Here is a 21,296-nt window from a genome sequence, read left to right on the forward strand (position 1 = left end):
ACACATTGTGAAAGAGAAGCAGCCAGTCCACTGCTCTCGGTAGAGGAGAACATATGTAGCGCACTAACATGAAAAGGCGATGACAGACATTTATCAAGTGGCGTATTGAGTGTCACAGGGGAAGTGCTGATGTGGGATCACTGACGAGGCCTCTTTTTTTTTAACATCCTCTTCTTACATCCTCATTCATAATAAAGAAGGCAAAGTTTTCTACCTCAGCACTCTCCTTTTTTTAGATGCACTGATAGAGGCCCCAGTTTTATACACTGTGGAACGGATTTGTTGGCGTATTTTAGAGTCTGTTCATTCTGTTTGTTGACATAATGGAAGACAAAGGTGAGGAGATGAGTCTGTATGAGAGAGAAAACAAAAAGAAGAAGGCAGTGTGCACTCTCATTGCATCTCGGAGAAAGACTTGTATATGTTGATACACACTATGCAGTTTCTTCACTCACTTTCTGCATCTTTCACTGTCAGTAAAACAAATATACACTAACACAAACACACCTACTCCCACACACAGACAGAGCCAAAATGAACAAGTCTACAATGAATGAGCACTGAGAACTATGGGGTGAGGAGAGATCCGGATTGAACTGCATTAGCGATGAACCAAGAGAACAGCAAGCATGCCTCTCACCTGCTTCCTTGGAGACCCCCCAAATAGGCCCACATCTCAAGCTCCCTGATAAACATGCACACACACACACAGATTCACCAGCAACGCGCACACACATACAGTAACCCTCAACTCTGACCCAACTAAGCTAACACGATGTGTTGTGCATTTATAAACATGAATTTCATCTTTAGAGAATAAACAGATGCACGTGGACATGCATGCACAACACAGGGTGTAGTTTTCAACATGCCATGTTTTTACACTTCTAGCAATCAAGCAACAGAATACATGTTTTTACCCAAATAGAGGAGAAATTAAGCGTATATAAAGTAGAATCTGGCCAACGTACTGCTGATTAATTATTGCTCTTGTCATTTAATTGTGTGTGGGAAGAGCAGGAGGAAAAACGTGAAAGGAAACGTAAGGAAGGAAGCGCTGACAGTTATGTTTGGTGCATTGTGCTTAACTGTACGAACCAAATCGAGCAGTAAACCAAGTGAGTGGTAGTGGTCTTGTGGGAGAGCCATTCATTTGCATGGCATTAAGTGGAAAAGGCAACATGACAGCTAGCGGCTCCACAACATGTTGTCAGATGACTGAACCTGCATAAAACCTCCTTATTAACAGCATTCAGACATGTTGTGGAATTTATAATACCGTAGTATTGTCTGTAAATTGTTTTTGTCATGGTGCCGAATGTCTCGTGCATGGAAAGGCATCCAGCGGCCAAAGGGTTACTCGCGTTTGTTTGGAAGACTGTAGCACTTGCCAATGTCATTTCAATATTCACTTTCCATTCAGATCCATTTTGTTTTATGTCCATGAGCTAGTCGCAGATTTTGTCTCATGTTTGTTGCTGGTCAGATATCACAGTCTCTTTATAAGAGCATCTGCCTGCTACAGCTGGGAATGAGTCTTCATGCGAGCAGCAAGACAGAGAAAATCCACAGTAAACTTGTGACATTTGTAAAAAATCTTTCTCTTTGTTTCAACCTTCCATCTAGACTTAAACAATGTTTTCTCCCTCAGTACCAAGCTTGTGAAAATAAAAAAATAAAAAACAATTGATGTTTGGGTTTCTACTGGATAAAGAGAGTTTTTAAAAATGGATGATCTAAACAAGCCCAGTCAGAGTTGACACTCTGTGGCAGTGAACTTCAGGCAAACCTTTGACTTTTACCGTAATCCAATTAAATATTTAATCCAACTCCAAGCAGTTCCTCTAACATTATACAGTATCTTTTAACCCATTGTTAATATGAAAACAACATATTTTTGAATACTTAATAAAAATGTTCATATTTATGTAAATCAATGCATTATGTAGTATTTTCATTCTTTTATAGAAAGTGTATGTAATAAAAGTTTAAGTGCTGGAAATGCTCCCCGGTGGTTTTGGTCCATATTGGCCCGATAAGATCACACAGATGCTGCAGATTTGTCAGCTGAACATCCGTGATATCAATCTCCCATTCCGCCTCATCCCAAAGGTGCTCTGTTGGGTTGAGATCTGGTGAAAGTGGAGGCTGTCTGAGTACAGTGAACTCGCTGTCATCGTCAAGAATCCTCTTGGATATATTCAGCAACAACACTAGGTAGTATGTGAAAATAAATTCACATTCATTAAAAAATAACTATTGAATTCTAAATTAAACTCCAGGGATATTCTAGCCCAATTGCCATTACTGCCATTTTTTTTTTTTTGTCAAGCTAATAGCATTGATAAAGATAAAGCTCTATTTAAAGTTCATTAAGTTCTAATGCTTTGAATAAATCCAAAGTCCAGAGGAATACCTGAACTTTATCTTGTTAATAACTGGCCGAGGACTTTTGGTAAAGCAAAATTTAACAGTCGCATTACTCTCTCTCCACCCGTTCCTCTCAGAGAGATAATGATATGCCAAGTGGCACAGTCATTGTGGTCCAGTGGTTTACAAACTGTTTCATCAAGCAAGATCAAATCGGAAGGTTTTGATTGATGTAACGGCGCAACGGACAATCAAGGACCCCTGATTTCTAACAGAACTTAGCAAAGCTGTTTTAAAGTGTGGTTAATGATGTATACCCCTTTTTGTTTTGCATATTTATTTGATATTCATGAAGTGTCCAAGCACACCAACTTGACATCCATGGTGATAAATTATTGAGAGGTCTTTTCAGTGAGGCAGTTAAAAAGCAACTCCATTAATAATGAACAACTCTGTGTACTCCTCTAATTGTGTTATTTTCCCTGGAAAGTTGTGTACACCAGCTTTCAGTATCGCTTTTGTTGGGTAGCTTTGATATGTGCGCGCTGGCCAGCACGCAGGAACATGTTCTTTAAATGAGGCCATTTGGTGTAACTTTCAGACATAATGGGGATTTATCAAGTTACTCGTGTTGTTGTTTACCACAGTGATTGTACAAACTGACACACATTGCTCAGACACATTTGGTTTTGTTTGTCAGTGGCATGTTAGGCCCTTTTACTTATCTTTTCTGGATGTGCTTATATTCCAAACAAAAGGATTGGAAATTCTTTCCTGTTTCTTTCTGAAATTCTGATCTTTGCTTCCCAGTGAGATTACCCCCTTGGATCACATGCCAACCCTTGCCCAATTGTAAGGGTAAGCCCCAATGTTAAACCCTCGGAATAATTCTGTTGCAAAGACTCGGGATCACAAAGCATCACACAGCCATGAAATATCGGTAGTTTCAGCAGTCAGAAGTGTATAGGCCTGCTTTCTACAGAGAAGCTCCAGTGACGGTTCTGTGAGAGGATTGGAGAGGACATGTGTAATATGTGTGAAAAGATGTCCTGTTGAGTGAGAGCCAGCCTCATCTGTGCCAGTTCCCTACCTCTCTTCCTCTTCTACTACCCCTCCCTTTCTTCTCAGTTTCTAACACGGTTCCTCTTTCTCTTATTTTCCCCTTTTTCTTGTTTTTTTTGTGTCTGTAATATCTTATATTTTGTTATAACACACAAAAAAAGCAACTAAAGTACACACTCTATGCTCAATGTCTCACTCATGTGCAAACACACACCCACACAATCTGTTGCCCTGTTTCTCTCTTTTCCACCTTTTTTTTCCTTTTCTTTTCTCTCATCTTCAGTCAATTATACAGATGTCTAATGTTTTCTCCCTGCTGTAGGGAGCGGACAGAGCATCTATCATCCTCGGGGGGATGGTGATGATGGTGGTGGGTGAGGAGGGGGCTGAGCCCCATGCTTTGCTCCGCAGTTGAACACTCATTCCTCTGGGCTGGAAGGACGCCAGACGACTGGGGACCAAACCTTGGCCCCCGGCCCGGCATCAGGCTTCTACAGCTCCCTCCCCTTACCGCCAGATCTGGGCCATTTCCATGTGGGCCAGCAGAAGGCATCTTTTTTGCTGGTATCTAATCTGTTGTTTGTTCTTGCGAGCGTGCTGTAGATGAGCAGAGAAAGATGCTGGGGAGGAAATAGAGGAAAGAAACATGCTGATATTGGAGATATCAGAAGAACCTCTGTGGCCCTAAGGTGAAGTTTAGCTTCATATTTCAGGGGGATTGAATCAGTAAGATAAGACAAAGACCAATGGGCTTTGGTAGGATGTGCGCCTTCTGTAGTTATGTCAGATTATATTACCAAAACATTTTAACACTCTTCATTTCAGCTAGGCTGTGTTTTCATTATTCCAGCAAAACTCGATTGTCACCACCTTACATATTTGACAGATATATTTCAGCATATTTCAGAAAATTGCGGAGTAATTTTAGGCCAGCTAACCAAAGTCAGGAAAGCTTTTTTCAAAATATGTCCAGGGTCTTTGCTGAAAACCAGAATCTCACCTTATCAATATGTCAGCCAAGTCACAAGAAGTGCTAGGGGAGTGGGGTAAAGGTGAGTTAATAATCCAAACATCATGTAAAACATCTATCAAGTTTATTCAGTTTTGAACACAGCAGCAAAACTGTAGCATTGCCTGTTATTTCGTATACTGCAACTATAATATACAAAGTAGTCCACATCCAAAAGGTCAAGGGTTAACAAGTGTAACTTGATGCTGTGAATGTGTCTGTGTGGGTGAACACAAGAGTGTGTAATCAATACACATAGACATGGCCTGTTGGAAACATTTCAGCCTCAGGGTGTGTAAGAAACCAAAACTACATACTGTAAAGGTGGAAAGGAGTTGTATGGTTGATCGTGATATGTGATAGTGGTGGTGTTGAAGAAGAGGGGCTGGAGGTTCATACAACCCTGAAATAAGAGAGAAATAATGATCCTGCATGGCATCCCTGTAGTTCAGGTACACTGTAACCTCTGCCTACATGTACCTAGCCTGTGTTTGTGTGCTCACAGGCACGGCAACACCATTGAAAGTGCAGGGGGAAATGGCAATTCCCAGCTGTCAGCCTGACCTACAGGTTAGCCGCTGTACTTCTGCCTGACCGGCTGTAAAATTAGGAGCAAACAAGGTGCTTTTTAAAAACAAGGGCTAGCATCCAAGCCGTGTCTCTCTGGGGTGAATAATTCATATTAAAAACATCACTCACAAAAGCGCTAAAAATATGCCCAGGGCTCTGAAGACCCAATGATGTGCCAAGCTGAGGGAAAGCTTGTTTAAAATGCACACGTTGTGGTGTAGGAACACACGATCTTCTCACTTGGATGTGTGCTGGCATCAATACAGCTCATGAAAAAAAAAGATCTTCCTGGAGCTAAAAATCCTCTAGTTCTAGAAATAAGTGCAGATAGCGCTGGCAAATTTCCCCATGTTCACTTCTTATTTTTAAGCATTAGAGGTTGGATACCTACTCTTGATGTACACCTACAGTAACTAAACCGGGTCACTGAGCTTGGAGTGACTCTATTACTCAATGAGTCACACTAAAATTTGCAACGGTGTGCCTTTTCAATCTCATTTTAAACAGATGCCATGGGCTTCGCACTGCACCCAGGAAAATAAAGCAGCTCTTATTTTCCCTTTGAAGAACATGCTCAGAGTAATAGTAAACAGAGCACAAATGTTGATCTCCCAGCAATCCCTCTTTCTGTGTAATACAGCTTTACTACTTGCAAGTGGATGAGACTTGAATCAGCAAAACGCTCATAGAACAATTGTAGTAGGATGAAGGGTCTTTGCTAAGTCCAAATATGAATCATGCTTAAAGACAGAATATATTCTTTATTCAGCCATATCCAACCATTCATTCTGGTTAGGGGACATGAGTCAGTACTACACTTTACAAATGCTATATGTAGCTATCAGTGCAGCAGTAAAATAGGTCAATAGATTGTGTGTGTCTAATCTTTGATCAGATGGTGTTCTCATCCAGGGCTATTAATGTGCTGATCCACTAATTGGGAGAGCTTGCTCTCTTAATGCAATGGCCTTCTAAATGTGTCCGTCCCAGTAATTTAATAATGGCCATTTCATGGTACTCTGACTTTTCAAACAGCTTGCTCAGGGCAGCTACAGGGACTGGATATTGATTGAAACTCCTAGGTTGCCTGGCGCAAGGCTGTGGGTGAGAGAGACTGATCGGCCTACTTCCCAGAGTCCAGATGCAACCGCAGTCCCCCCTCCTCCCGTGTCTCCACATGCTACTTATAAACACACAAACACGAAGCATAGACTCACAAGGCACAAGTGCATACTTGCAGATTCCACTGAGATCCTCTTCAGCAGGCTTGATCAGTAGCGCACAGATGAGAGCTATAAATGGCAAAGAAAGTTGTGGGGAAAATGTCACAGGACTGTGAAATGAAGACCTGGGACCTCTTCAACAGCCATCTCATTCTTCTACCGTCATCTGCAGCTCTATGTATAGTCACCAGGGCCCGGTGCCTGCATCTGAGGAGTAATGAGGAGGGGGGCCAAGGAGGAGAGATAAGAGGAAGAGTGATGGGGGTCAGGCTGCAGCATCGCTGGCAGCCCTCACGGACCTCACACACCACCCTCTTCCCCCTCTGATGGGCTGCTCAGGACTGCGTTTGTTTGCACAAGGTGATAAATAATTTGGCCTGCACTGACATGGATTAATGTGGCCCTTAGACACCCCCCCACTCCTCCTCCCCACCCCTTTGGCATTTGGTCACACAAATGCTTGGCCCCTCAAACTGGCTTTCCATTAAAGGCCAAAATGCATGAAATTCTTATCAGCACTGAGAGGCTATCATACAACTTAAACATGCTTCCATATATTTAGAGCAGAACCTTGCATGTTCCCACAGGCATTTAAAAGATTTTTGTAGCTCCCAGAGTGCACTTTGAAATTATTTTTTATTCCATTGAGAAATGTTTGTTTTATTTATTTATTTATTTTTACCTGGATTAGAAATAATTAGAATATATAAATGATAGAAAAAAAACAAGGGGAAAATAATTAGACGGATGCAAATAGAATACTGATAATTATAACAATTACATCTGATATTTCATATTTTATATGTAATCTTCACCTTAATCGACCACAATCTATCAGTGCCAAACGATCATGGTGAAATATGAGAATCTGTCAAATGTTTGGCACCCTGATATTATAATTGGACATCCTCACAGTAACAGTGACAGTAACCAGGTGACACTGGGTTGTGTTTTGAATACTAATCGCTCTTTGTACCTAAAACAACTGTGTACTCTCGAGTATAGTGATTTCATATTTCCTGTAATAAATTTAGTTCATTTGGCCTCAGTGCTACAAAGTTCTCTCTTACTTTAGGCCAAATCAGACAGCTTTACACCACGAAAGACCAACATCTTCTTAACAAACTATCTTACACTACTCAGCAAATTAAAAGGTGTTTTCTTGCCTTTCCTCCAGTTTTGTCTTCACAGGGGTGTTTCTTTTCAAACTGCATTATTAGAGGCTCTTTAAAATATCTAAGATGTTTCTTGTTTCAATAATTAAACAGTGTACAGCTAAGGGCTCTCGTTATATCTCTTAATGTGCATGCCCTATGGCCTTTGTCTTTGATCTTTCATGCTGCTCAGTGTGCTTTTGCATAATTTGAACTATAACGAGAAACACTCGAGCTGCCATCCTTCCTCCCTCTCGCTCTCATTCTTTCTCTGTTTCGTTCTTTTGTACACAAACAGGGGAATGGTTTCACTGTTCAGCTGCTGCAGACATTAGATTTGGTGAGCTTATGTATGATGCACAGTAATCGTGTGATTAACTCATATGTGCATATTTGAGTCACATTGATGGACTGATATCACTAATTCCATCCCCCCCCCCTCCCCACACACACACACACACATTTAACTTTGAAGACTTGGATGTTGTTGAAGTCCTGTAGCTGCTTTGCTTGTAGCACACATTTCTGGGACGAAACATTTGCATCAATCCGCTTTACAGTTAATCTGACGGAAGGAAAAGTTCAGTTTTATTTAATGAAAGAACAAAAGCATGTTGGTAAAGTCCAAACTGCGTGCAGGCCAGAAACAATAGCATTACACTGCTAACACAACATCTGCTCTTTGCAAGCATCTGCACAGACAAGCATGTTAACAAAGCAAAGCAAAAAAGCTAGCAAAGGAGCCAGAGTGATGCTAAAGCTCAGCGTGTGCTAACCCCAACCCAACCAGTCTTCAGCTGGTCAGGCAGTGTGCGACAGTCACTTTAAAGTCTTTTTGAGCTGCCTTTAAACTTTGCTTTGTTTTTATATTTAACAACTGAAACAAAGAAAAGTCCTCATTAGGATAAGGATTTCTTTCAGTGTGGGGAAATGTAGCCTAATACTCATATTGCTAACTTAAAACTTAGTGACAATAGATTTCAGGACACATTTAACTCAAAGGTAATGTAACCAGTTCTCTATCCAGAGAGTAATTAAGTAATTATCTTTGTTAACACAATGACTTACTTTAAAAAAAAAAAAAAAAGTACAGACTATAGTGTAATACATTGCTTTTTTGAGTAACAATCACTACACTTATTATCAGGGAGTAATACAGATGGGCCATAAAGCACAATGTACTGCATAAGATCTTCTGTCTATGAATTGCCCATGGATATTTTTCCCCTCTAGAGGCTGGTTGTTGCTGTTTCCTGCTGCTAGCCTCAGTAAAGCCTCTGAACAATGTGTTGTGCTGAGTTTTTAGATCTTTTATCAAACTGCTGGTGTTACATGAGCATTTTTTACTTCTCCTCCTGACAAGTGAACAGAGCATTTAGTCCTAATCAAGTCCTTGCATATAAACACACGACTTTCCTATCTCCTGAAGTGGCATTGAAAAATAAAATAAAATAAAAATTTTATTGCAATAAGACCAGCAACCTGCCCAGCCTCTCAGCCAGTGACAGTTGGGATAGGTTCCAGCCCCCGTCATGAGCCAGAACTGGATTAGTGGTTAAGAAAATGGATTGATGGATGGAAAATAAAACTAAATGGCTATGTCTTTATCGTATTAGTGATCTCGTCCAACAGTCTCGTCCTTATGCATTACACAGATTTTTATAGCACCACTGATGTTACACACTTCCAAGAGAGTGGTAATCAGAAAATACTTTGCAGCTATTTAGATATACAGTGCATAAATTGAAAAAGCTATAAAGTGCTTCACAATGAATAACCAAATCCAAAGTACATAAAGAAAGAGAAATGAAGACGATCAAATGAGATAGCAGTAAAGCAGATAGCGATATGATAACAAATATACAAAGAGAATCAGTGGCACACATCATTTTTGTTTCAGTTAATTATCTCATTTAGTCGACTAAATAAGAAGAGCTTCACAGCCACACTGGTATTACCCCTGCTTTTTATGTAGCTTGCATTCAGATGTGTGTGTTTATCAGTGTTTCATAAAATGCCTTACGATGTGATCCGGTACAGGATGGTGTATATTTTGTGATTTTATCTTTTGCACCTGTAAGTGTGCTACCTGTTTTAGTGTTTGTCACACAAATAATGTGTAATTGCTTTCTAATATTAGTTGTTTTACAGCGTTAGTCACAGTACCCCATGACATCATTGTTAGCTTCTGGGATTAAGCACACTGTAATTAACATTAAGTAGGCTCCCAAACCTCACCTTTTTTCCTTAACTCCAGACTCTCTGTCTGTTATTCTCTGTCTTTTCTCAATCTCTTTCAAACTGGCAGTAGCACCAAACAGCAGGCCCACACGGACCAAAGCACCAGCGATGGTGGATTAGTCTGATGAATTATTCAAAGCCAATTCCCCATTGAAATGTGTAAAAGGTCCCTTGCTAGGTTTAAAAACAGAGAGTACAGTTGGAGCTGACAACAAAAGGTTCAGCTTCAAATAAAAAGCCCCCATCACTTTTCCTCATTTGCATTGAAGTTATTCATTTTAACACCAGACTTTTTTTGTGAAAACAAAAAAAAAATGTTATAATATTTTTAAAAACACTGATTTTCTGGGACTCTTCTGCTGTTGACTGGTTTGACACAAAGCAAAACAATTAACACTGCAGGGTGTTTAGAAGAGTATATTCTGTTTTTACTTCGCCCCCAAGTTTCTTTCAAGATGTTGATGATACAATCTTATTAAAGCAGAAATGTGGAAGGCTCTGCCATGTTTCATGGTGTGATGTAACGCAGAGCCAATATTTCCCCGATTGTGCGCTGTAGACAGTGTTCATTGAGCACAACAAAGAAAGCTGAGATTACCTATCCCTAGATTAATACACTTGAATGAAATGGTAACATGCGGCGCCGTGGAATGATTGGTGAGACAAGCTTAGCAGCCATTTCATTATGTGCATGTGCAAGTTATTCATTTTCCAATGATATAGACATGGAGTTGGAACATTTTGAAATGGATTGTGGGTAAGAATTGAAAGAATGTTGGGTTGTGATATTTGAAACTCAAGCCAAAACTGTCCTTTTCTAAATCTCTGTCATAATTAGGAAACTAATTGAGATATGCTACAGTTATTAGTAGCATACCTTTTACTTACTTTTTTAATACAGGAAAAAGCTGAACTCTGCTAACACATCTGAAAAACAGAGACGGAGCTCCTACATTGCTTTTTCAGTGAATCATCCGCACTGCGATACCTATGGTGTCGTCTCAAAGTATAACTTAGCAGGGAACAGTCCCAATGTTAACAGATGCTTCTAAATTTGATTGAATCAATCAACACACGAGAGCTATTGGCATAATGGAGACACGGAATAATAGACAAAACACATTTTTCTTTAAATAGTTGAAACAGTTCTGTCAACTGTCCCGCTCAGTGCACAGTCCTGCATTGATGTAGTGATTTTCTTTTTTGAAAAATGTCATGAAAATCATTGTGGATGGAAATCCAATATGGCAGAGATAGGATAGATAGGGTGTTTTGATCCAAGGAATCGAACTAGTACCTTCTATCTAAGTACTACCACAAGGCACTTTGTTCTTGGAAGATAAAGACCTGAACTTAATCAATCTAAATTGTTGCCTTCCCCTAAACACACCAAAAGAAATACTCTCACTACATTGCACTACTGATATATTCTGTCTTCTATCCATCATGGAAATATTAAAGAGCCTGATGGTTATTTAGCTCTTGCTTAATATTTACATTTAAAATCACAGCAAAAAAAAAAACTTTTTCATCACTAGCACAAAGTACTCTGGCCAGCCTAAACGCTTCCATTTTATCCCCAAAAAATAGTTCCTGTGTAGTAACTCTCACTGTCTGTATAATTTTATTGGTCTTCTATGTGTTTTAAGTGAGTTTACAGCCTCGTCTAACAAGTCTGTCGTCAACATTGCCTTTTCTTAATTGCTCTTTCACTCTCAATTTGCATATTAGTTCTTTAGCATTTCAAACACAAGAGGGTTAGTTTGTTTATCAAAGAGTTTCATCATTCTCACTGGACTTCTTGTCCTCTTCAGCTCATTTGACATGTTTTAGTTGTGCTTATATAAAACTTATCCAAACGTTAGATTTTACGTTTTTGAAGTTGAGAAAACTGAGATGGAATTTCAGGCCTGAGTTGAGTAAACTAAACACTTCTTCAGAGGTTGTCACTATCCTGTGGACACAGACAGCTCAAAAGCCTTGATAGCAGAACCATTTTACCGCCACAATGAATAACTTCTTCATAGCTCAGTTTGCTCCTCAGTGCTTGTTTGCTGTGTTGTTTGCTCACGTAATTTTCATCCTTGTCACACTAAGGAAGCTTGTATTTATTTTGTCCTATTTCCTGCCTTCATTTCGACCTGCTCATGTTGAAAATGCTTCACACCTCAGTCCCCAGAACTTGTAAATTCTGTTAATACGCTTAAATTTGATGCCTTTTCAAGTCATTCACTCAATCAAACATTATCGTAATATAACAGAAGACTTATTGACTACTCGGAGTATCTCTTTAACCGTGAAATCTTGTAATAAAACTCCCTTAACAAAGCTAACTAAGAAAACCAAAGCAAAAAATGGAAATATTATGAGCCAGTAGTTAATAAATGATAGATTTTTGGGCACAGCCTTGGATGAATACCCAAGTGTAAATAGTTGGCGCTGAACACTTTAGATTGTAGTGTTACACACTGCTGTGGGCTTTATCCTCCATTATGAAGGGACAGTGCACCACCTGCTAACACATATCCCCACTGGAAAACTAAATCCACCAGACCTACAGCACCACACAATTACAGTCTGAAATACTCTGTACCCCAGAGAGGTGTGTATGTGTGTGTTTGTCTGTTTCTGTAATATAGGGGGAAGGGAAGATGTGTACCTTGATGAAGGAAAATAAGACGAAGGCAGGTATTTCAGGGTAAAGAGAATAATAAATTATCTTTGCACGTACCTTTACATTGATAGGTATTTCCTTAAAATGCCTTCCCTCTGGTCTGTACATATGTCTTATTCTCTTTTGCTCACTTTATTTAATCAATGCTGGAAAGACAGATATATAAAAATATTTTTAGCCCTCACTTGTGGACAGGTTCATAAAGAAACACTGGACTTATGTGTCTCCTGTGCACGTTAAAGACCATAAGGCCCCATTAACAGAGCTTGTAGTGTACACAGTCTGTACTTCCCATTGTATGCCCCAAGAACAGACATTACAAATCATTTGTTAGCATGGTAATATGTAAAGGGGGCAAATATGGATTTATGTTGTGGAGCGGCACCATCAAAGGATCACTCTGATGCCAGTGGTGGGGTTCAATAAGCTGGAGAGATGAAAGCTAATGAAAGGCAAACATGAGTATGGTGTTGGTGGGTAGGTATGGAATGAGAGAGGGAAAGGAGGCAGTGGGCGAGTGAGGGAGGGTTGCGAGTGATTACAGACGATGTGAGAGATGCTGTCTGGTGTGGTCCAATCAAGCCACAGGATACAACCGTAGTCAATAGGGAGAGATGAAAGGGATCTCAGTATGGAGGCTGTGTGGTCTCACAGAGGACCGTGTGCATATGTGAGTCTAGGCCTTTTTTGTGAACGGCTCTGTGTGTAAGCGTCAATGAAAAAGCGGTTGCCAGTGTCTATACATTCATAACGGCCCTCGCATTTATATGCAGCAGTAATAAATATAGAGGTGGAAACACAGCCCCACCGCCTTGACTGTCGCACATTAAACATGATTCCTGCAAGGTCCCAAGAGTACAGTATGCTATGTTCCAATCAAGCTTCCTTAGATCAGATCTATCTACTGTAGCGCAGCGTCTGAAGGGCACTCACTAATTTTTCAAATCAGCCAGAGATGAGTGAGCACACAGGAAAAATAAACTTGTGATCAGTTTAAATGAAAGTGGAATACCCTGCAATCGCACACCTGCTACAAAAACTTTCTTTGCTACAAACCTGCAGCATAGTACCAGTGCAGTTGCAATTGTGGTGTTATGTGAGTGAATAATGCATGTGTTTCAGTCTTGGCTGAGCTAATAGCACACAGGCACTCATTAGCTACTTCTGGCTAGGTTTCAGACACATAAGCCCTTAAGTGTACATGTCATCGATGAGACAAATCCAGCAGCAGGTCCACTGCAGAAAGATACCAACACTTGACATGCAAACACGTCACCATGTAAACTCTTTCTCTATGCTTTCTTCCTCATAAAGCCCAGTGAATGAAAATGCGGATCATATTTGCTAACTCTTCAAGACTGCAACTCTCACATACAAACGAGGCAAATCTCCATACATCATCGCCGCTACACCTGCACTGTAATAAAGTGCTGATTGTGTAAAATGTGTTCTGGGTATAGGGACACGGGTTAAGACAACACCTGTGGAGAAACAATAGTAGTTTGTATAAAATAGAAAAGAAAACCATTTCAACTGCAATATTCTTTTTTTTTATCGACCCTCATTGTCCTATCATGTGCTCTCATGCTCTGTGCTGCACGGCTTCCACTTGGGAGAGCTCCATGATCATTTTCACATTCCACCCCTGACTTGTGGGGTAGAGCGGGATGGGATGGGTACTTTCTTTTCACAACAGGGACAATTTCTTGAGAAGAGATGACCCAGAAAGCATACATTTAGAATACACGGAAGGCATAGCGTGAGCAGCAGCGGGCTTTCACAGACATCACTGAGTTGTAGGTCACCCATGTTTCTGGAATCAGGCGAGGCAAAGCCAAATACACAATCACTGTGTTTATGAACATAAGAAAAAAAATGACCACGATTGGATCTGTGCAGATTTGAGTGGAATCAGAATGTACAGTATTTGTTCTGTCATGCAAGAAATGTATGATGAAAAATAAATGCTGTAAGATGTGTTTATGTTAGTGCAGTTTCATCATTAGTTCGTGTGACTTCAAAATATTACTCTGTCTTTGTTTGTAACTGAGTTCTCAAAATGTGGAATAGTTAACTAAAACTGATGAAGGAAAGGGTCACATCAGGTTGACTTAGTTGGCTCAGTTAGTGGTATAAAATTGACAGTTGAGTCCCTGTGAGTCATAGCACCGCTGCCTCCTAATTAGGAAGATCACATCATCTCTGTGTATTAATGGATAACTAATTACCTGACCAGGGGTATTACTGCTACAAGTCTGCAGGTAAGCTATGCTGCCAGGGTCACTGCTTCCACACAAGTCCTTCTCTCCACTCATTACGACGGTAATGAAATTATGCTCTTTTTCTCTGTCTCTCTCATAGCCCGTGCTCAGCTCATCTACAGATGGGTCAGTGTGCTGCTGGGTAGTTCTGTGAAATGTCACTGCTTTTAATGGCTTTTAGTTTACATGCTTTAACTGTAATACGTGATTCAATCAGTGCTAATGTAGGGCATCATTTTTGCACAAACAGCAAGCGAACAAACAGACAAAAGCCAAACAGTAAAATGGCCTTAAATAACTGTGTGCTTTTTATATTTGATACAAACACCAAAATGCACGCTACTCCCCTTTTTGACTGTTGCAAAGGAGTTGACTTTACTGCCGTGGAAGGCGGGTGACTTGGTTACGTTGTAAAAAGGTGGATCAGTGACAACAAGGCTCGTCAAAGACAGCAGCATAATTTACAGACAATGACAGGCCTATGACATCATTTACACAGCAGTAACAGTTATTAGACTAAATGTTCATGGCAACACAGATTGCCTATTAACAGAAGAATGGTATGCTTTATTGTTATGTTGCAGCATGTGTGAGCATTTGTGAGTTTGTTGGCTGTGGGCCAGGGAACCTGTTATTTGGGCTGCTCTATTTTTTTTGTTTTTTTTTTTGTTGTTGTTTTTTTCCCCTCTCTCTCTCTCTCGCTCCCTCAGCCGCCAGGCATTTGAGAACTGGGGTACTTTTACACATTGTTAAACCCTGAACAGTCCAAACCCCAGCCTGCAGGCATAGAGGCTCACACCACTGGATCAGGATAGCAGGACTGCCATCTGCTGTTTAAGACCGGGAGTGTATGCTGTACGCCAGCAGGAGAGAGGGGAGGAGAGATGATCTCATTTAACTAAATTTAAAGTCATCCTTGCCGACATCTGACGAGATTTGTGTCGGGGCCTGAAACCTTCCCGTCAATCAGCCCGGCACTTTGTTCACTGAATCAGTTGACAGTATCATTTGAATATCACAAGGCTCTTCAGAAATCCTCAGAATCTTAAGCAACCAAGTTTTCCATCACAATATTAGCCCATGTTTTTTTTTTTAAAAATTATTATTATTATTATTTCCCCTCTGTTTGTTGTTCTTTTTCCACATTTTTCAGTTTTCAAATGTTGATATGTTAAGCACTGTGAGTATATCTTGGCTGTGCAATACACACATAGGATCTAATCTGGAGGACCAAGTACTGCTGTCTTTGAATATCATCAAGTTTTCAAACGTTTCACTGCATTTCTGAAACAAGAAAGGAGTGCTAACAGAGGTACAAAAGGGCCAGAGCTGAGGCTAGATGTTCCTCTCAGCTGAATGTGCAACACTCCTCCATTATTGTTAAAACTCAGTGGCCCAGGAACAAGTCTTTACCCTCTTCACCACCAACAAAAACTGCGTCTTTTCTTTTCCTTATTAGAAACTAACGGAAAAGAGGCGGATGACTAAGAGGAGAGAGGGGGAGAAGCTGAAAGAGAGACTTAGGATGAGTTGAGGGTGGTGGGTGGTGCACAGCTTTTGGACCCTCATTTACCCTGTCAGCCTTCTAGCAGGGGATAGTGTTCGAGATCTATTGATCACAACTCAGTGGAGCAGTAATCCTGCAGACTTGATTGATTCCGTCTGTTGCCTAGGCCTTACTGCACTGCCCATTCCTACCTCCGTGCTTTTTTTTCTGCTTCCTCACCTCTCCTCCCAGTCCGTTCCTTCTCTTTCTTTGCTCATAAAGCATTGGATATGCATGACGGCCAAGGGGCCCCATGAAGGAGGGATGCAGGAAGAATTGTGGGGACAGGAGCAGGGGAAAGCGTGTGTACACTGCAACAGGAAATAGCTGGCAAGGTGAATGGTCCCTCGACACGAAACGGGGCCCCATGGTGTCAATGAGCTGCCCGCTGCCTGATAAGTCTCCTGCTTTTTGTTTCACCAAGAATAATGAATCCTTACAAACTGTTTTGTCATTAGAAAGTGGGGTAAGAGGGGCTGAGGGATTTTCTCAGGTAACGGCTTCTGTTTTTCTTTTCACAGTAAAAGTCATGGAAGCTAAATATTATACTGTGTTTAGTTTACTGTATATTTATTGATGTCAAAAAATCCTAGAGATTTTACACTGTATACAAACCACATCACACAGTAAATTAAAATCATGTAGGGGCAAATATATTCTTATACATTTAATAGTACTTAATCCAAAAGACTCAGTTACTATGAACAGATACAGCCTGCATATTCTGTGTCTTCGGTAATCATGAAGCGTATTTAAATACATGCCATAGCTGTGCCATAATCCCTAATAACACAATATTAATAATTTAAATTTTTTTTGAAGGAGGTCCTAGTGCACATGTGCTTAGTTAGAAAGAAATGAGGTGACGAGATCTCTGACACCTGCTCTTCATATTTGTGTGAGAATAACTGCTTGAGGTTACATTAACCGCTCTTATCAGAGTAGACCCGAGCAGTCAGGTTGCATAGTGGATAATGTTGGCATTTGCTAAGCTAAATGTGGATGGGAGTACTCTTTCCAGATCAATGAGAGAACCCCTTAAAAAAAACATACTGTATGTTAACTTTTCATTTCTCTTTGATTAATTCTCATATAATCTATATAATCACTTATAATGGGATACAACAAGCAAACTACATAGTTTACATCACACATGATGTCATGATTGGGGGTGGGCTCCTTATGAATCATAAAGGGGTTCAAATCTGCACCTATGATTTTTAGCCTGTCTGCTCTGCACCTTAGTAACAATGCGTCTGTATTTATCTGCATTTGTCCACTGGTAGCCCAGGGCTGCCGTCACACAGCCCACAAGTGTTTCGGGACCCATATGAATGTCTCTGGGTCCGCTTTTCAGAGAGTCTGACAGCTGCGGAGGGAGCTGGCTCAATACTGCAATTCTCCCCAGCAGTGCCTTGTGCCAGGATTGAGGCTGGCTTGGCTGAGCTGTGCCACAAACTACAGAGAGGGCAGAAGCAATGGGAACTCATCCTCACACCCCCAACATTGACACACAGACAAACATGGGCACAGTAACAGGACACACATAACATTTTTACAGGAAACAGATGGTGAGTTTAAATAACCTATAGAGTTTATAATGAGGTTAGTTTTTTAAAAAAGACTGTCTCTTTGCGTTAGTACTAACGAGCAAAAAGTGAACAGGTTTTAACAAATCAGTTTGAGAGCAGCAGGATCATTCTGTGCCATAAAACTGACACGTCGTATGTTGACCCTGTCAAAAGATGTTCCAAAAGTATGTGCTGAACCTGGATTCAGCTAATGTTCACTGTAATTAAAATGTACAGTCTGGATAGCAGAAGTGCTTATGAAAGCAGTTTTAAAGAGGTGCAATGGCTTAATCATTCGACAGACATAATTCACATGATTTAAGCGATGGTCCCATATGCTATAATGTTCACTTTCTGTGACATTGTTTCTGGATGTAATAGCATTCAATTAAAAAGCAATATGCAATGACATTCTTGAATCATTAAGGCCTTTTTGACATTTGAGCACCCCTTTCCTTACAGTCTAATCAGTGGTATCTTTCTTTTCCCACATTAGATTCTCCTTTTTAAGCCAGTTAGTTAAAATTAGTCATAGACTCTATCCCAGTCTCAAGAAATGATATAGCCAAGTTTTCTACCTTCTACCAATTCACTCTGTGTTGTTTTCAGTCCTTAATTCACAAGCCGACAGGCAGCTCTGCCCATGGACTTCATGCTCAGGTTGGTTTTGAAACCTGATAATATTGACAGTCAGGCTGAGTTACTAAAGCCTCAAAATCTTTCTTGTTTTTCTTGCTTTTTCCTGTCCATATACATTTCTGGGGAGCTGTCTTGCTCCCTCAGTCCTACTGTTTTTACTCTTCTTACAATCATTCAGTTTTGCTCTCCCCTGCTTCCAGCCCTCCTAGAGGTTCTGGTATTAGGGGAATTCCTGAGGGGGATTTTCCCAGCTTTAGACTTTCAGTATGGCCCTTAAAACTATCTACTGTCATAGAGGCTAGGTTGGTGCACAGACAAGCACATATTACACAGAACAAGAACTTTATTCTTAATACACTAATTCAAACAGCCCTGCTGATCTGACTGTATTCTTTAAGTTTAACGATACATAATATACCAAGCCGAGATTTCCACCATGGTTTATTCGGCTTTTTCCTGTAAGCAAGGGATCTGTTTATATCTTCTTTTTTTTTTACCCGATCATCTCAGGAGAAAAAAAGGTTAAATTAGAAGTGACAGGACTTGTTACTATCAAAGCAACACAAACAAACAATTACATGAAATTTACCGTCTTTTTTATTTTGTCGTCCAACTTATTGATCAAATATTTACCTTTTTTCAAGAGCTTTTACAAATTTGTGATTGTACTCATAATAAAGTTAAATAAGTAAGTAAAGTTTATTTATTAAGCGCTTTTCATAGACGAAGTCACAAAGCGCTGCACAAAGAGATTAAAATAAACAGTACGATAAATAGCAAAATGCACAATATACACAATATAGAGTTTAAATGTAAATTAAAAATGTAAAAATGTAAAAAGCATTGGTCAACAGAAAGCTTGTTTAAACAGTAAAGTTTTTAACTATTTTTTAAAGGATTCCACAGAGTCAACCAAACGTAGTTGTAGAGGTAGACTGTTTCACAGCCTTGGTGCCACAGACTGAAAGGCTCTGTCCCCTTTCGTCTTCAGACGTGTTCTGGGAGCAACCAACAAACTTTGAGTCTGTGAGCGGAGACGGCGAGCAGTAGTGTATTTTGTGAGAAGCTTGGATAAATAATCTGGGGCTTGGCCATTTAGTGCTCTGTACGTTAAAACAATAATTTTAAAACGAATTCTAAAATCTATTGGGAGCCAATGTAAAGAACATAAAATAGGAGTGATGTGAGTTCGCTTGCTAGAGCGAGCTAGTAGTCTGGCTACTGCATTTTGTATAGCTCGGAGGCGAGAAAGAGATGATTTATCCAAGCTGGTAAACAGGGAATTACAATAATCTAAACGCGATGACACAAATGCATGGACAATTTTTTCCAGTTCAGCTAAGGAGACCATATGTCGCAGTTTAGAAATATTCCTTAAATGAAAGAAACAGGAACGAGACAGAGATTTTACGTGTGAGTCAATGCCCAAAGAAGAGTCAAATATTACTCCAAGATTTCGAATATTTGGCATGTATTGGAAATGTATTTTCGAATACATTTGCTGCACTTCATGAGTAAAAATGTCTCTTTCATTTCTGGTAGGAGACATAATAGTGAGATAGGAACAATGAAAACTGAGTCATTAAAAAAGAGGAGCAGGCAAAGAAAAGAATAATATTTATAATATCAGTAATAATGTCTTATGATTTGAGTTACAACTGTAGCTGCTTTATAGATACTTGTGAATAAATCCCTATAGAGCAAATTAGCTTTTACACTTAAATCTTCAACAGATTGTCAACTAAGCAACTTAATGTTAAAAAATTGTACTTCAAAATTCTCACATGGAAAATATTGAGTAAACAAAAAGATAATGATCTGAAGATATTAACTCAGTATTTGAATCAAGAAACTATATAAACATTACAATCACATCACATTTTCTAGTTTCTTATGTTATGTGTCAAACGCATTCATCTAACCTCACTGACCACTTTGTTAGGTACACCTCGATAGTACTAGGTTGGACTCATATTCTGGTCCTACCATCGAGATGTCAGAGGACAAATCAAGACTCATCAGACCAGTTAATCCTCTATTGTCCTGTTGTGAACTGTAGCCTCAGTTTTGCGTTTTGAATTGACAGGAGTGGTTTTCTGTTACTGCAGCTCATCTGCTTAAGGGTTTGCTATGTTGTTCTTATCAGCTTAAAGCAATCTCCCTATTCTCCTTGGACTTCTGGGATCAGCAAGGCATTTTCTCCCAGAGGACTGCCACTTAATAGACTTTTTTTTTTTCAGGGAGTCATCTCTGCGAACTCTAAATATGGTTGTGCAATTAGCATTCCAGCAATTACCCAAAGTGCCTCACGTGTAAAAGCATCTCTTCGATCAGTGTTGCTCTTGACTCCTCAGGCTCTGAACATCCTGCCTATTTGAAATAACACAAGGTATAATATGTAGGTATCTGTACCTGCACTGTAAAAAATGCTTCTTTGAACCATCTTAAAAAAATTACTCTAATTTGTTAAAGATAAATTTATTAGTTTTACTCAGACTATAATTTAATTTCAGCCCTGAAGTACACAATGGTAAGGACAATGGTAATCCATGATAAGTGACTTTTAATTTTAGGTAAAGTGAAATAAACAGTTTTAAACCAGAAATCCCAATTTCCCATAGCACCATGTTAAATAAATGTTCAAATAAATGACACAGACGTTTCACTTTTTTCAGTGTCTACTGTGAAAATTAACTAGTAAAAGTAAAGCAAAACTTGTGCACATAACTATCAAACTTGTAATAGTACAAATATGCTGAGAGATCAAATTTAACAAATGAAAACATTCATGTACTTGTTGCAAGCTACAACTACTCTACTGTAGAAGGATCTACAACAAAGACAGCTGATGTACTTTAGTAAGTGTCTTAAGCGCGTTACCAGTACCGATACCGGTGCTTTTTGCAGATTTTAAAGTATTTTTTTTCTCTTTTAGACACATGAATCATAGATTGATTTCTCTCAAATGTGTTAAGC

This window comes from Neolamprologus multifasciatus, chromosome 19 (genome assembly GCF_963576455.1).
Source record: "Neolamprologus multifasciatus chromosome 19, fNeoMul1.2, whole genome shotgun sequence".
Lineage (NCBI taxonomy): Eukaryota > Metazoa > Chordata > Actinopteri > Cichliformes > Cichlidae > Neolamprologus > Neolamprologus multifasciatus.